Source organism: Lonchura striata, chromosome 4 (genome assembly GCF_050655825.1).
Source record: "Lonchura striata isolate lonStrDom1 chromosome 4, ASM5065582v1, whole genome shotgun sequence".
NCBI classification, from domain to species: Eukaryota; Metazoa; Chordata; class Aves; order Passeriformes; family Estrildidae; genus Lonchura; species Lonchura striata.
In genome coordinates this window covers 68172073-68189145 of record NC_140706.1, presented here as the reverse complement: position 1 = coordinate 68189145, position 17073 = coordinate 68172073, and the positions used below count along the sequence as shown (strand labels likewise).

The 17073-nt window shown below is 39.1% G+C and overlaps 1 long non-coding RNA gene across 2 annotated transcripts in view; it reads left to right on the top strand.

Annotated features, from left to right (window-relative positions):
* LOC146767703 (uncharacterized) overlaps positions 1-17073 on the top strand; it is a 48404-nt gene extending 31331 nt beyond the window's left edge. For both annotated transcript variants that reach the window (XR_014955250.1, XR_014955249.1), the window contains one exon: positions 1-17073. This exon is cut by the window's left edge. This is a non-coding gene — a long non-coding RNA (uncharacterized LOC146767703).

Sequence of the window (17073 nt, the reverse complement as noted above, 5' to 3'; positions counted from 1 at the left end):
TTTTAGCTCCAGCTTGTTCTGAGTTTAATTAAGAGAATTTTAAAATAATAATGACAAAGTTTAGGGCATTCTTTGATCTCCAGAAAACTGAGCAAGAGCTTTTTGTGCCCAGATTAGCAATGAAATATTTGCATCCAGAGTTTATTTATACATGAAAATGTAATTGGATCCTAGGTTTGAACTTTACATTCAGTTTTGTTAAATGCTGTCTTTATTGGGGCTGGCACTATGTGGATACATGAAAGCTTTAACTGAGGACTACCAAGTGCAATGAAATCTATTTATACCATTCTGTATTTATTCTTGTCACAATAGTTCAGCTCTCCTGGAGTTTTACATTCCATAAGCAGAAGGATGTGTGTATGCACACACTTCAGTTTGCTCAGGTTTTACCAGTCCTGACTGCAATGAAACATAAAGAGAATGAGCTGACATTCGAGATCTGTTTCTTGCTACTAACCCTTTCCTGCAGCACAGCTTGAATGTCTGCACTAAATCCTCTTCTCAGAACAGTCATCTCTTTCCCCCTAAATGGAAAAAAAATCCTCAGAAAAATATTTAATTGGATTAATTTACCTTAATTTATTAAAACCACAATGAGAGAATGCAAGCAGGGAAATGTAGTTCTTCTCCATCATGATAAATTCCTAAAAAGTACCTTCTCAAAACATTTTCAGTACAAAAGAAAAGCTCACAGCTTTGCTCCTTTTAGTTTTGCTCAAGTTCATAATGGGAGAACTTCAGTGTGCTGGTGCCAGTCTGAGATGGAACTCACTAAATTCTGGTAGAACACTTGTCTTTCATTACTTCTCTTCCACATTTTTCCTGGCACATCATAGTATTTATTTACAATAATCTATGCATATCCTGCCCTTTCATTACTCTTGCATCATTAAAGTTTAAGTACAGGATTTGGGAAGTGTCTTCAAGCCAAATTTCAAATCACTGATTTCACTTCTCAAACCCATAAAGCAATAAGGAACAGTTGTTTGTAAAACTTTCCAGGATGGGGAAAAGCACCAACTATCAGAAAGCTATGAACTACTTTCTCCTTCTTTTATCTTCTTTGTCTTGTCCTGTGTTACTAGGCTGGAAAAATTCAAAGCTCTCGATATAAATAGTGTCTGATTTACTCCCAAAGCAAGGCAGATACATTTGTGGTGATCTCATTGTTTGAGGTGGGTAAATGTAGCTGAAAGATAAATTTTCTTACACAAAAAATATAAAATGTCCCAATATGGTTAACTTCTATCTTTGATCCCTGTCTATGGGCAAGCCCAGTTCATTCAAGGCCACCAGACAAAAAAGTTGGCTAATTTTACATTTGAGAGCTCTTTCAAATTTGGAAGAGTTACATACACGTGAGTGCCTATCCAGACAGGTCTGGTTCTAGAAAAACACTCATATTTTTGACTTTTTGACTATCACGATTTTTATTTCCAAACCTGTGTGCTTAAAGCAAAAGAACTCTGGATTTAGTCTGGGCAGATGTGCAGAGGAAATCTGCAAAAGCAAACTCTCACCTTTTCTTGAAATTTTGTTTTACTTAAACTGTAGAGTAATTGAGCAGACATGGAGCTGCTGCTGCAGGATTTGTGAACTATGGAAACTTTTGGAAATCCTTTCTGTAAGAAGGCTCAGCTCCCTCAGCCAGGAGAAAGATGAGAGCTATAGCTAAGAAGCATAAAAGATAAAATTAAAAAATTAATTTCTATGAGTTAATGCTAATTAACATACTATAATTAACAAAATAAAGGCCATAAACAGACCACTGAAAGTAACCACTGATACTTAGATTTTATCTTTCTGGTAGCATTTACCTTGTAGATAGCCCTCATGTTTCTGCTGTATATGATTTAATTTTAGAATAATCAATTACAATCAGAGAAACCTTTTTATTTAAAATATTAGATAAAATTTGGTTTTGTTTTACCTTTCTATAACAGTTTTTCTGTATGAAGTTTTAAAATGTGACTGAGTGAATTTTGAGAAAATTCATTCCTTTTGGTAAAAATATCTTTGAGAAATCTGTTTGGAACACAAGTTTAGAATTAGAGGAGTCAGTAGAAATAACTGAATGTACCTACTCATCTATGACAAATATGACAAATATTAGTATTAAATCCTAAGTCTCTTTCTGTTTACCATTCTTCAGCCTCCCCAGTAAATGTTTTTGTGATGTTCTGTTGCAATTTTGTTAAAAGAGGATAACTGACTCCATTAGAATAACTTCAGAGAAGAATAAACTGAACTTTTTATTGTACTTAAAAATACACAGCAAGTTACCATGGCATGGAGACAGATAAAATAAATTAAGGTTTCTAACATTAATTTCCCAAGTCTGTTCTGGAGGCAAACAGCATTTCCAGTTTGATTCAATTTGTTGTGCATATTTCCCCAAGCTCTCTTTCATTATGATGCAGGGTGCTTCAAATATTAGAAGAGCAGTGAAGAATGCTCATCATTCTCACCCCTGTTGGTATTGTCTTTGTAGATGGAGAACTGATTATACAATCTGGATTCTTCCTTTCTGCCTATGCTCATGTATACAGCAATGGGTTGTCAGCTCTGAAAATCAGTTCTGCTTTTGCTCTTGAACGTTTAGGTTTTTAATGACACCCAAATCTGAGGATACTTTGAACTGCTACACAAATGCCAAAGCAGGCCATTCCATCTCTAAGAGGATAAACTGAGACAGAACAAAAGTCAAGAAGGCTTCCAGGAGAGGAAGCAAAAAGCTGGCTGTTTATTCCCAGCCAGATGTACTTGTCTCTTTCTCTGTATGTTTGACTTAATCCTGGCTCAGCTCTTTCCTTGTTTGGGGTTTGCAAGAATGAATGGATATTATGACACACTGTCTCCTGGTGGTTCCATGTAAATAATTATGAGGAAAGGAGAGGTGGGTGGAGTTAGCCATTTTGGGGTTTAGCAGATATTCTGAAATTTCATACCCAGACAAAAAAATGGCACATGGCTTAATATTGTCACTGCCTTCATTCATCCTGCATTTCTGGTGTGTACAAGGAGATTCCAACAAGCAGTTACCAGCTGGAAAGGAGAGATTATATCCAGGTTGCCATTACCAATACAGGTTTAGTAAAAACAAAAGATGCAATTCCAGTTGCTCACTGCAAAAAGAAGGAATGAAAGGCTCTAAAATAAATATTTCAATGAATTAGTACAGAACTTCAAGCTTTCAATTAGGAGCCCTGTAAGGTACTTGAGGGATAAATGGAGAAGCAGTACTGGACTTTAAACACCAACAGCTCCTTCTTCACCTTCCTATAATATTCTGAAATAGAGGCAGCTTCAATGACAAATAAAGTCCTGCCATACAATTATGGACACACTACATGCCAGGAACTTCCAGTGGGGGCAAAAGGCACAAGAACCCCTGCACACACTGGGTGAATTTGCACAGCCCCTACATACTCCTTTCTTCAAAAGCCTTCCCTACCTGGGAAGTATTTTAATTCATGCTTCTCACACTTCTGTGGTGTAAAAAAAAACATTCTGCAGATGAGAAATCTGAGTACTGCATATTCACAGCCTGGCCTCCAGAGTTAGTGCAAGAGTTTAGCCTAATCTGAAGATAATAAAGCTCATGAATATTCAAAAATTTTGCAAACTGATAGCAAGGAACAATCCTCATGGGCTGACCTAGGAACAGGATGTTGCTCTGGTGATGTGCAGTGCTTTAATCACAGTACATTTCCACTAACCCCAAGCGAACCTCAGGCCATGATCAGGGAAAAAAAGCTCCTTTTTTCAACATATTACAAAATTTATTATGTTTATGTTTGACTGAACCGTTTATTCATCTCTGGAAACTCAGGGATGACTGAAAAATAACTCAGTGAACTGAATTCCATGAGCTTTCCATTAAACTCAGGAACATTTGGGTTGTGTTCTCACAATCCAGTTTCCCCAAAAACTGCTTCTTGTTGCTGAAACTGATATGGTTGAATGACAGAAAGATGAGCTAAAACCTCATAGCAGATCTCAAAATTTTTCTTGACCATGTTGGTAGCAACAGGACCAGCTGTAAATGAAGGATGAATTGAAGTCAGAGGAAAAAAACTTTTTGCCCTTCTCTCTGAGTGGCCCTGCCTCCCCCAGGTGCCATCCCTTCAGCCAATGTAAATGAGGGAAGTAATGAATTGAAAAGAGTCTTGGCTGACTTCAGAAGGACAGAATATTGTCAACAATGGTTTCAAGTTTTCTTATTGTTTGACACAAAAAGTGTGTTCTCTATTCACACCTGATGAGCTATTAGAATGGTTTACCTGAGGAGAATCAGAGCTCAGTTTTACACATTTGATATTATAATAATTAAAAATATCACACACTGATAGTATTGCAGCTGCATGGAAAACATGTTCTGTTACAGGGAGCAGTTGTGCATATTGCTGTGAGTATTTTGCACTTTCAGTACAGGTTAGCTGGATAATGTTAAATAGAAGGCATTTTGAGGCAAACCTCTGCTGAGCTGATTTTACCTTGTAACTGGTTCATTAGCTAAAAGAATTTTTAAAATATGTTAATTTTTAAAGTTCACATATACAGCTTGCGTGTATTTGAATAACTCTGAAATAAAACATCTCTGTACACAGAAGGGAACAAAAATATGCCTAGAGCATACCCAGACTTCATTTACTATGCTTGCAACCCAAACTTTTCCTCTGAGCAGAGCTATGTAGTCATGTTAATAGTGCCATTAATCTTCCCTGCAGTAATCTCTACCTCTCAGCTTTTACACATTCAGCACCTGGGGCAGATTTGACCTGACAAGTTTGTCCTTGAATCCTATAATTTACAAAGTCCACATTAAAAAAACCCTCATGTATTATCAGCACTGCTGCATTTTATCAAATAAGTGCCACCAGCTCCTGCCTGAAATAGTTCGTTTGCAAAGCTGTTGCCACCAAACTGTGGAAACCAGCCATCAGTCAAGAGCTTGTTTTGGTCCCTTTTTCACAGTGAGAGTAAATGAACTGCAGATGGAGCACTGTTTATACTTTCCCATCATCTCAAAGTGCTGGGAGCTGTCACTATGATGTCATTGCAGTTGGGCAGGACACAAAGAAGGCAGCAAGACTAGAAATATTTATTTATTGGGTTAAGGTTAGTTGGACTTATACTATAGAAAGAACACCAAAGGGCTGACGTGCAAGGAACATCAGCTCACTTTTGGTATAGACCTATAGGGTAGACACATGGGGGAAAAAAGTTTGATGGATCTGTTGATCAATTTGAAAATGGAAAGAATTTGTTCTTAAATTTTATGTAGCTCTGTGTTAGCAGAAATTTTTGGTTGTTTGGGGTGAGGTGTATACCTGAAGCCTCTGTCACAGAAATACTGGCCTTTCTGGATGAGACAGATGAATTCTCTCTGATTAAGATAAATATTATAGTCCATTCCCTCCCTCAGGTGTTTACCCATCTTTGGAAGCAGTTGTTAACTGACTGGCTTGTATTGTGTCTTAAGCAAAGTAACATTAATTGAGAAAACTGATTATGGACTTTTTCACTTCCTATAGCAGGCATCATCCATGAATCTGTGCTTGCAGCAGGAATGCTTTAAGTCACACCAGTCATTGGAAAAGTTTGATAACAAAGAGCTGCAGAGCACACAAGCACTGATAAGGCAAAGAAATCAAGGTTATGGTATCACAAAAGGAACTTTGTCTACCTGGCCAGAAAACAATATTCTTTACAGTATTACTTCCTCATTGTCTAGCCAGTGTTTTGTGTTGCTAATTGTAAAAGCTGCAAACAAAGCATGTGAGCCTACTACAATATTCTCTATTAGGCAAAGATCTTTCCTGCAACTTCTAAGAAGCTTTATATGTAACTCTGCTCTCCTAAACACAGCATTAATTTCAGTTAAAACAGTGTCTAGTAGAAATGTGGGAATGAATTCTTCATATGGCACCCCATGTAGGGATAACAAATGTCCTTTGTTTTTATTTTAATAATGAACTTTCAAGACATCTATGCTAAATGATTTTGTTCTGCCTGTAGTGTTTAGTGCTCGATTTCATTACTGTCTGTAGGAAAGTGCATTATTATGTGTTTAATGGTCACTTAAGGCTCACTTAAAGTTTTTATTACAGTATGCTTATTAATAGTGCACATCTTATTTCTGGAGAGGTTCCATTCCGCTATTTGTGTTTAACTAATGTTTTAAAAAAATGTGAAATTTTAAAGATGTTGGTAATATCTCTGAATATTTATGTTGGAAGGGATTTCAGGAAGTGATTTAGTCCCATTTCTCTGCTCCAGGCAGGGCTAATGTCGACATTAGAACAGGATGCTCGTAGCCTTTTGCAGTCATATTCTTGGTGTCTGACTCACGGTTTCCTAGCCTGTCCAGTGCCTCTCTGTTGAGCCCCAGGGAAATGTGCTCAGTGCAGTCACTCAGTTCAGCTCCCAGGCAGCCTTCAAAAGGCTTTGGGACCAGAGCTAGGTCCCATCTGCTGTGACCAGTGATTGTGCATCTGCCAGTGTGTGCCTGAAAGCCTTTTTCAGCACACTCGGCTTTCCTGCACTGACCTGATGCTTCAAGGCAAAGGAAAATAAGTACTCTGTGGTTCCATAGGGCGAAAAAACACTGTGGGATTTAATTTATTAAATTATCAGCAGGGGCAGGTATAGGAAGATATATTGGCAGTCAAAACCAATAATGAACTTGCATTCTATTCACTTGATCTAGGGAATTTTTCTATTCCTACTTCATCACCCCTTCTGTCACTTGTATATTCCTTCCCTGAATAGTTAGGCTTGCATTAATCTCTCTGGCTGACAGGAGAACCCAAATTTTCAAGATCACCAAAGTAAATACAACCTGTATCTTCATCTCATATTTTTTTACTTCAGAACTGCTTGCTGACTTTCCAGACTTGGAGAAAATGTAAGTTATCCCACCCAGTGGGTTTCCCTGATTCTGCTGAGCTGCAGAGGTAAACACTTAGAAGACAATGCAGGAAAAAAGGATCATATTAGAAGTCTGTAAGAAAAGCTCCCTTCACTTTCCCAGGATAACTGTGACCATGAGCATCTGTCCTGCACTGAGGCCAGGAGGAAGCAGTGAAATACTCCGAGTCACAGGGAAAGGAGAACAGCCACTGTGATGCAGCTACAAACATGCACAGGGGAGGACTAGCCTAGGTAATTTAAAATATGTTTTTACCCTCAGGCAAGATGCTAACTTTGTCTAGGCTGGGGTAAATCAGGCATAACTTTGCTGACATCAAAGGCCCTGCTCCACATGATTTAGCTTCATTACTTGAAACTGAGGTCAAACCCATTAGCTTTTCTAGGCAAGTTCTGCCCAAAATGAATGGGTGGAGCAAGGTCAAGCCTATGATTTTATTATTTTCACTTGGGCACTTGCACATTTTGGTATTCACATCTGGCTCTGTCTTTTAAAGGGCATTTTTTTTTTGGCATCTGAACTGGCAATTGTCTGGCCACAACTATACAGCTGCCCAATTTTGGATGGGGTGGGTTGGGGGTAGGCCAGCTAGAGAAATACAGATGCAAGAGTGTATGTAGTAATTTTTAGGATGCTGTAAGAAAACTGTGTTGGATTCTAAGGATCAAGATTCAGGCTATTATAAAAATGGGGCTCATTTTTTGCCTGTATCAATTTTCTTCTTTCACTTTAATTTAAAGTTAGTGAGCCATATGCAGAACAGAGATGAAAGTCTCTTAGTAAATGCCTGTGACCTTATTTTCAGTAATCTATGACAGTCTATAATATTTTTCATTGTGATAAAATATAAGCATCAGGCAACTGCTGAGGTGCATGTCCCAGTTCAGGTGGTTGTGCTTAGCTGCATGTCATTCTTAGCTGTAAACTTATCCTGTGATTTCTCATTGCTGTGGAAGAGAATCAACATGCTAAGGTAGCAACATGTTACCTTGGACATTCTGGTAAATAGAAATTCAGCTGCAGTTGCAGTTGCTGATGTGGGTGTTTAATGCATTCCCATGCAATACCATGGGAAGGGCTGATCTGTAAGATGGAGTAAACTTTAAAAATACCCTCCTGAAAGGATGCAAAGCCCAGGAGTCAAGGTGGGCTGTATTAAACATTCTCAGCCACCGGGTGGCAATGAGCTGTGGCGCTGTGCCTGGGGCCACAGCAGGACCATGCACTGCAGACTCTGGGAATTGCATGGGAGAAGCCAAAAGCTGTGGAGCACATCCCTTAGGGTCTCTGATGGATCTCAGCACACTGGCACGGACTACAGCTTCCATTCCTTTGGTTGTCTTTTGTCATTTGCCACTTAGCAATGTCATGTTTTAACTCTCCATGTCCTTTGGGAAGAAACCACATTCTGTTATTTCAGCTGTGAGCCTGATAATCTACTGAAGTGGTGATAGGTGTTTTAAAGAAAATGGCAATTATCATGTTCAGTTATGCTGAGCTTGAAATCTCCTGGAGCCAGTGTATCCTGTTACCAGCAATAAGAAATAAAAGCATGTGGAGCACTGTGCTCACCTAAAAAAGAGATGGTGATAATTTAAGAATGAGTTCTGAGAGACATGTTTGCTTCTGGCCTATGCTGAGGTTGTAACTTTTGCAGAGAAAAGTGGTAAAGTTATTCACTGGAATCTTTTTTTTCTATTGAGGCAAGAAAATAACCTTCAAGGACACCAGCAGAACTCAGCAGCACTTCTCCCAGGTTGCAGTAAGGTCAGCATTAGGAATTCCTTATTTTATGGGATGCTCTGGGAACCCTTTATGCACTTGCAGGAAGGCATTCCTCTGTAGGTGTCACACTTTAACTGAGCATTTTCATTAGTAGTGGAATACTTCTTCAACAGCACTCAGGCTTAACATCTGAGAAAAACTGCCTCTGAAGGAACCCCATATCATGTTCTTCACTTTGAGATCCTAGCAGGGCAATCTGAGCCAGCAGAGCTGACAAATATTCTGCAGGAAGTCTAGTGTTTGGTAGTATGTACTGCAAATGCCTCCTGCAAAAATGATATGGGAAAGGAAGTTGCTGTAGCAAAGTCGAACACTGCAGACACAAAGCAGTGGTGTTGCAGACACTCATGGAAGTTCAATTTCTTCTGTGTCTGTGATGTTATCAGTCTTTAGTTACATGGCAGTCCTACAGTCTTCTCCCATTTACTGCTGATTTTTTTGTGCAGCTAAAGTATATCCAGCTAAAGCTCTGACTAAAACATCTTGAGTAAATGACACGCATAATTTCTTGTATGCCCAGGTTCAGGTCCAATCACCATTTTATAAGTACATATAATAACAACATACTGCCTTTGGTAAAATGGTGTGATCAAAACAGCTAAAGATGAAAAAAACCCATAGAAAGTTCAGAAAGGGAAGGGAATTAAAAAGCCAGGAAAAGACATAGTAACAGTGAAAAGATTGAATTTCACATAACACACAGCAGCCTCAGTGTGCACGTTGCCTGGCCAAGGTAAACCACACAATAAGTTACTGTGCAAACAGAGAATCATGAAGTGTGTGATCCTTTAATATTGAGGTGGCATCCCTGTAGTTCTTTTCTAATTACCTTGTTATGGATAGAAGGAGCTGAAGTGGTTCCAGTTCCTGAAGAGGCATGGTAGTTTCTAATTGTTGGAAAATAGATTTAGACTGTTCCATGGTTTCACAGGCATGCCTAAAATACAGCTGTCAGGCGTATTTCTATTTAGCTATGGTTTGGAAGGTGTTTAAGGGGAACAGCAGTTTAATGGAGCATCTGGATCTCATTGCAGGCCTGCTTTTTGTTTTTGTGTTTCTTAATTTATTATTACACTTTCCAGCTGGGCTCATAGAAGCACAAAGGAGACAAGACATGGCCCCAAGTCACAAAGCAAACTTGTGACTTAAACTTTAAAGTTTCTTTTTGCCTTTTTCTTAAAATATTAAATATTAAAGTTTCCAGTATTCCTTGATGGTATTTTTACTTGAAGTTTAACTTATGATTAATGTATTAACATTCCTTGTTTAAAAAACAATTTTTAAAGATATTATAGAAGGATTTAATTATTTTCAGCTTTGTTTGGGTCCATTGCTGCTGTTTTGTAGCAATAGTTGCTTATCTGTCTTTTTATTCAGCAGAATGTCAGGGGTGTCTTTGTGATTTGAGAACTCCTGAACCTACTCTGTAAAATGTGCTGTATGTTATGGGTAATCGATACTTGACTCTTAATATGGATAAAGAAATAGCAGAACATGCCAGCTTTTGACTGCATTATGTTGTTTATCCTCTTATGAATCTTCCTGCAAGCTGTTCATCCTCTCACTATCCATTTCCCAGTTATTTCTGACAAACTTTTGCTTTGAAAAAAAAGGCAAAGGGCTGCTGTCACATCCATGTTCTGATGATTGCCTGCTGTATTCCTCCCTCACAGGACCCAAGTTTGTTGTCCTCCCACTCTGTTAAACTGTGCCAAAATACAGAATGTAATTGAAAAATAATGTATTAGTGCTCTTGTGAGGAAATAAGGAAATCCAAAAGGAAATTCCACTTGTAAGTGTCTTCAATTCTGTTAAGGTAAACTGTATATTTGGTTGTCTGCTTGGAGAGGAAAACTGAAGCCCAGCTACTTAAATTAAGTTAAAGGAGTCTGTGACCTTGGCTGTGCTGGTTGTTTGCTACTTAGGTAACTTCTTGCCATTTCTGATATATGTGGATCATGTCCTTGGAACTGCTGTATAATGCAGATAAATCATTTCCATGGACGTGAAGTGGAAAGAGAAGGAATTTATCCCAGCATTTAATCTGAATGAGATACACAGTTTTACAAGAGATTAAAGAAGGCTCTTGAGACAGTAAATAGAAATACGCCCAAAAGCAGCCATTTGGGTGTTAGGTCTTTAGATTTATATTCATGCTCACAGATCTAATTACAGCTGATGAACTGGAAATATCTGTATCAGCTGCACTCTTCCCTAACGTGCTGCTGATCACAGCTGTATAAAGCCAGTGAGTGAAAAACCAGCAAGTGCTTGTCAAACCTCAAACACTGGCCCAATTTCTTTTTGTTCATGATCCATGCAGAAAAAGACAGGGGTGATTCCAATTACTTTTTATCACATCAGTGAAATGGGATCATTTCTCTGAGTTTTGTGGAACAAGATGTTATCAAATGCAAATTACAGCAGCTACATGGATGTTTTCTCAGAGGAGCTGTTCTTCCAGCTGGAGCCATTGGAATACTTTCTGCACTCTTTCCTCCTGCCTCACCCTTGAACTGCTCCTGGGGTCAAGTAATGTGGAGGTAAAGCAAAAAACCTACAGGGGCACAAAGGAGAGTCATGAGAGCTGTGGGTTTTATCCATTGAATTGGTGATAAACCCTGAAAGATGGATGGGACCTAATTGTAACAGTTATCCTGACGTTTCCTTCTTAAATTTCTGCATTTATTCCTGCTGCTCTGAGTAATTCAATACAATGCCTTGTCACTGTGTATCTTTGCTCTGTTCACTAAAATTCTCATGCCCTCACCACAGATTCACATGTTTCTCATTCACCTGGCAATACTTAGGGCATTGTCAGGGTCTGAAACTCTCCACATCATTGGGCAACCATCAGTAAATGCACAAGCTCTCACTTTGGAGAACTCCTTGGATGCTGTTGTGAAGGATGTGAGCAATCCTGGCTGTGTCAGCCAAAAAGGCAGCAAATAAACGCAGAGAGAAGAGCATGCTAACAAGTGCTGGAAAGCAGCAGGCTGCCAAATGAGAGCATGCAGAGCATGATGCTTAAAAAGTGCTGGAATTTCTTACTTTATTCTAATTTCCTGTGTTTTGAAGGTTTTTTTGAAGCTGTGATGGCACTGGAGACAGTAGTGATGATGAGCTGGAGAGAAGCATAGCTTGCATGCAGTCCTCAATCCCAGAAAATTTTGAAACCTCCATCATTTTCTTCTGGGAAAACTTTTAGTGCCAATTATGTTTCAAAAGAATTTCTGAGACAGCCTGCCCCTCCAATTCTCTCTTTCCCAGCTTATAAAATAGCAAGCTGATAGCATGCATCTATCCTTTTGACCCTGTGGAGCATAAGGCAACTGAAAAGTCATTGGGCTGCCCCTGGAAGCTGGGTTATGGATTCTGGCCAAAAGCGTGGAAGCTGTAATTGGTGTGGAAGATTTTTCTTCTCTTAATCATGCCTTCATATTTGAACTCTTTCCAGTCTTCCCAAAGAACAAGTCATTAGCCACTCCTTTGGAAGCAGAAAGGCTTGAGGCAGCATAGTTTGAGATTTGTTTGACCTTTCAGCTCTGCATTCCTCTGAGCACAGGATTACTTCTGCTCTGTGCAATTTGGATTATGTAGGGATTCAAACATCCGAGAGAGTGAGGGAAATGATAACTTTTGGGTGAATGAATGAAAATTTTGGGGAACCTCTCTCTATTGGCTGGTATGTTTTTCAGGAAGTTTGGTGTTAGAGTAGTTGCTGAAACTACTTGCATGAAAATCTGAGGGGCTTGAATAGGATGTGAAAGTCTGAAAATTCCTTCTGCTAAGGACAGGTCTTACCCTGTGATGTGTGTTGAAGGCAGAAAATATTTCACAGCTTGTTCATGGCAGAAAATGTGTGAGAAAAAATTTGTATGCAAAAGGAAAGAGTTAAATTACTTTTAAAAATCAAGAAATGGGTTATAGTTATCTGATTTGACTGTCCAAAAGAAAAAGAAGGCTTTCCCTAGGCCCAAAAAGTTTGCAGAATTGATCCCTGAGAGAAGCTGACCCAATATACATGGAAACAAGAGATTCCTAAAGGAGCTGTCTGCCAGAGGAGCTGCTGTAGAGATGTTCCTTTTAAATTAAATAACACCATTTCTGTAGGAATCAAAATCTGACTAAAATCACCAACATTATGTAAAATAATCCAAAACCTACACTCTGCTGTTCTGAATGCAGTTACTCCAAAATACCCTGAAGAACCAAATGCTGCAACTTAAAGCAAATAATACAAATTCAGTAGGTCTGCCAGTGTATGAAAACAAAGCCAGAATAGACGATTTAATTCACAAAAAATATGGAATTTGGTTAGTATCCTTCAATGATTGGTTGTCTTACTAATGGTAGGATTTGTTTGATAATAGCCAACTGTAAATAGCATTTGTATCATGTAACCATGTTACTGTGATTCCCACCCTCCCCCTGGCTGGGGGAATTTGGGTTTGATCATGAGTAACTGAGACAGAATTACCAAAGTACAGTAAATCCAACATAATACTTTCTTACCCCAAAATACACATTCCAAAACACTGGAAGAACACAGATTTTTTTTTTTTTTTTTTTTTTGTATGTGTGTGCATTATTCACTCAAAAAAACAGATGAAAAATAATACAGTTCAGGAAGCTTATGTGTGATTTAAAGAATGTACTGTGCATACATCTTAATATGCAACATATACAGAGATCCAATTGTATTAGTGCATGGAGTCAGAGAAGAGATTTCTGAAGGCAAAGCAGGAGTTACTTCCAGAAATCGAGAGGGAGGGTCTAAAAATTAGCTTTACTGGGATTTTATTTCTGCTTTGCATGCAAGGCTGTAGCTTGTTGGAATCTCATATGTATTCATGCAGTATTTGTCTTTTAAGCATGACTAACATTCTGAGAAAAAGTTTTAATATGCTGTTGGAGCCTAAAAGAGCCACTTGGAAATTCAGGATCCAAGTCCATGGTGTATAGTCTCTCCTGGAGACAGTATAACTTTTTTCCTACATATAAGTGGGGAGACTGAGGCTTGAGCAGCAGAACTGGCTGTTAGGGGCATGCTTTTGGTGACAAAGGGACACTGTCCATCCTGGAGCTGCCAGGCTGTAACCTGCTTTGAATGTGCCTCTCTCCTCTACTTTCTAATCAATTTGAAGGGGTCACTGGCTGCTGGGGTGCACAACTTCTTTTGAATTGTCTGTCTCCAGCTTGCATTATCAGGTTACTTTTCTTTCAGGGGCTGCATAAGAGAACAGGCCTCTGCCCAGTGCCAATTATAAGTACAAAGAAAAGCCTTTTTGTTTGGGTTTGCCTTTGATGTGTGTCGAGAGGAAGCGTGCAAACCACACTGCTGGGTTAGCTGACCTCTCCGTGGTGAGTTCCAGTTGCATTTACTTTTCAAATAGCTATAAAAAGTGAAGGGTTTTCAAAGCCATAACTCCAAATTGTTCCCAGCACAAACCCCAAACAGCTGCACTTTGTGCTGGGAAATGCCTTGAAGGCTGAAGGAGGGAGCCTTCCCTCCAGGCCATGTAGATGTTTTACATCTGTACGTGTGGCCCTGAGGTTAAAATGACTTCCTTGGAGATCCCCTCCATAGATGGAGATCCCCTCCATAGGCAGTTTTGTGGTTACGAACCTTGACCTGTTGTCCCAGATGCTGCTGTGGGGAGAGGAATGTGCTGATGGGAGATCTGCACATCCTCACCTTCCAGGGGTGCCTTTCAGCACCCTCACCTCTCTTGGCATGCACTACCTGCATTGGGGGCCCTCCTAATCCATAGGGACAGGTCTGGCCAGCCCAGAGGGAGCTGGGGCTGTGCCCGAGCCCTGCCAGCCCGAGGTGCTGAGTGCTCCCATTAACTCTGTGGAGAATCACAGGACTCCTGGGCTGAGACTGTGCTGACACCAGGGCCTTGTTTCTGGTCACTCAAGCAGGGTTTGTTTTATATACCCTGAGCTTCCTTAAGCAGCTCTGGAAGATTCACCTCCAACGTCTGCTTAACAATTATGTGACAACTAATTTAATAAAAGCTCTGCAATTAACAGGCTGAATTCATGTAGCTCATGTTCTTCAGGGCCTCATCTGAAGACTTTTCAGTTCTTAATGGGCAGAACTTTGCAGATGCTGCACTGATCCACTAAGCTCTTCTCTAATATTGTTTAAAAGTAATTGCCCTCACCATGTTGTTTCTGCTTTGCTATTTCTAAACTATGCAAAATTCAGGAAGCTGGCTCTTGCACATGATTATAAATTGCTGGCTGGGATGAAATACCTAATGGGCAGCTAAAATATAATAAAACATTAAATGCATTTTCATATTGTGCACCTTCTGTTTACATATTATTCACAAGGGACTCTGAATTTGCTTCACAATAATAACCATGAAAGTAAAAATTTTTTCTAAGTAATGAACAGATAAAGCAGAAGGTTTTTGGCATGTACTTCTTCCCTCAAAGAATTTTGCTTGAAAAGGGTATGAAGAAAATCTCAATAAAATTTTAAGATGTGACCTATTGCTGATTATATTAGAAAAGTACAGGAGAGAGTCATGACAGGAATGTAACAGAATGGAGGAGGAAAGTAGGGTGCCAAGTGTATCCCTTAAAAATTAAAATTTTCTGCTTTGTTATTAAGAACAGCAGGTTTATTAGTGCATATAAACAACACTGAAACCTGGAAGTGACAACTAACAGCAACCCACAGCTTGTTAAGTCCATGATAGAAGGTTATAATTCATATGCCATCTGGAAATTTTGTTGAGGGCTGCTCTCAACATGAGCTCATCATTTGGTACAAAATATTCTCCTGCAGGAATATGTCTCAAAGAACAGCAAGAGAGCTGAGGGGTGACAATTTTCATAAATTGTTGATAAATTCTGTGAAGAAAAGAGATTACTTATTTTCACCTTTGACTTATCGATATTATTCTGAATTAAAAAGTTTCACTTAGATCCTGAAGTGTGAGTGCTCTCTTGTTCCTTCCTGACTGGGACTGGTGATCTTTAGACTGTGCCATGTCCCACAGACAAAAGGTCCTGCCACAGACTTTACCTACAAAACTCATTCTGGATAGCTGGCAGGAAACTGAAAATGGGAGAAAAACATAAAAATGAAATATTAAAGATAGCTTGATGGAATCTACCAGCTTGTCTGCCATATAAGAAAAGATGGGAAAACTTGTTACATTTAGGCTAATAAATTAGAAGACAGGTGATGTGTCATACATATCAGAAGGTAGATGGTAGTGAGATTATTTAAGTGATAACACTGGCACATGAAAATATTCATGGTGACTAAAAGCTACTTTAGATTTTAAGTAGGAGAGACCATTAATTTTTAAGGCAGGGAAAGCCCAGAGCCCTGCAGAAATTGAGCCTCAGGAATTGTCTGAGGCAAATCAGTTTAATTTAGCATTTAACAGAGAGAAAATGCATGTACAAGTGGCAGTGCAGTCAAGCTTTCAAGGAGGCTTCCAAGCAAAACTGCAATCACAGATGATGAGCTAAATTTGTTAAACACAGCGCATCACTTATAAAAATGTTAAGGTAAGTCATGGACCCAAAGTAATCTGATGTGGATGTCAATTATCTGAGCAGTCGGTGATTAAACCTAAACTTTTCTGATAGCTGTGGCTGTCTCCACATTGTTTCAAAGTGTTTGACCTTGAATAATATTTGCTGAACTGGATGTCTATGGCCACAATATCACACAACACATTTTGGAGTTGTGGAAAAATGAGCTCACCAAGGGCACACACAACACACAGCCTGATCCACAGACAGTGACTGATGTCAGCCCAGAAAACAATCTGATTTTCATATATCTTGAAAATGCTCTCTGCTTGCATGAACATTCAGAGATGTTTTTGACAAAGTGAGTCATCAGTTTTCCTGCTCTCACCAGTCATCTTTAAAATGGCACTTCCCAAAGGTGTGCTCTCCTCTGAGATCCACACCATTAGTAATGTTGTTGATTCAGTCAGGCTCCCCAAAGCCTGGCCTGTGTCTCCTATCAACTTCTTCTTTTTATATTCTTTATTGTGAATTATTGCTGACCCAACTCTGTAATACAGTAACTCTGTGTACACAGAGTGTATTTTATATTAACATTTGCTTATTGTGCTCAGGAAGACCCTCAGGAATAATCTTTAATTTTTAAAGAATGCTGCATTAAAATTGTTGTTCCCACTGAAAACACTGGGACTCTCCCAAGAGGCCATAAAATTACATGAGATTTAGATTTAGGTACTATAGGGTCCTCCCCTTAGTATGGGAAAGATATTTAAAGAAGCCTTAACTTCTTTCAGGCCAGTTCAAAATGAGACTCACTACAGCACCAGCTCCATAGTGCTGTTTTT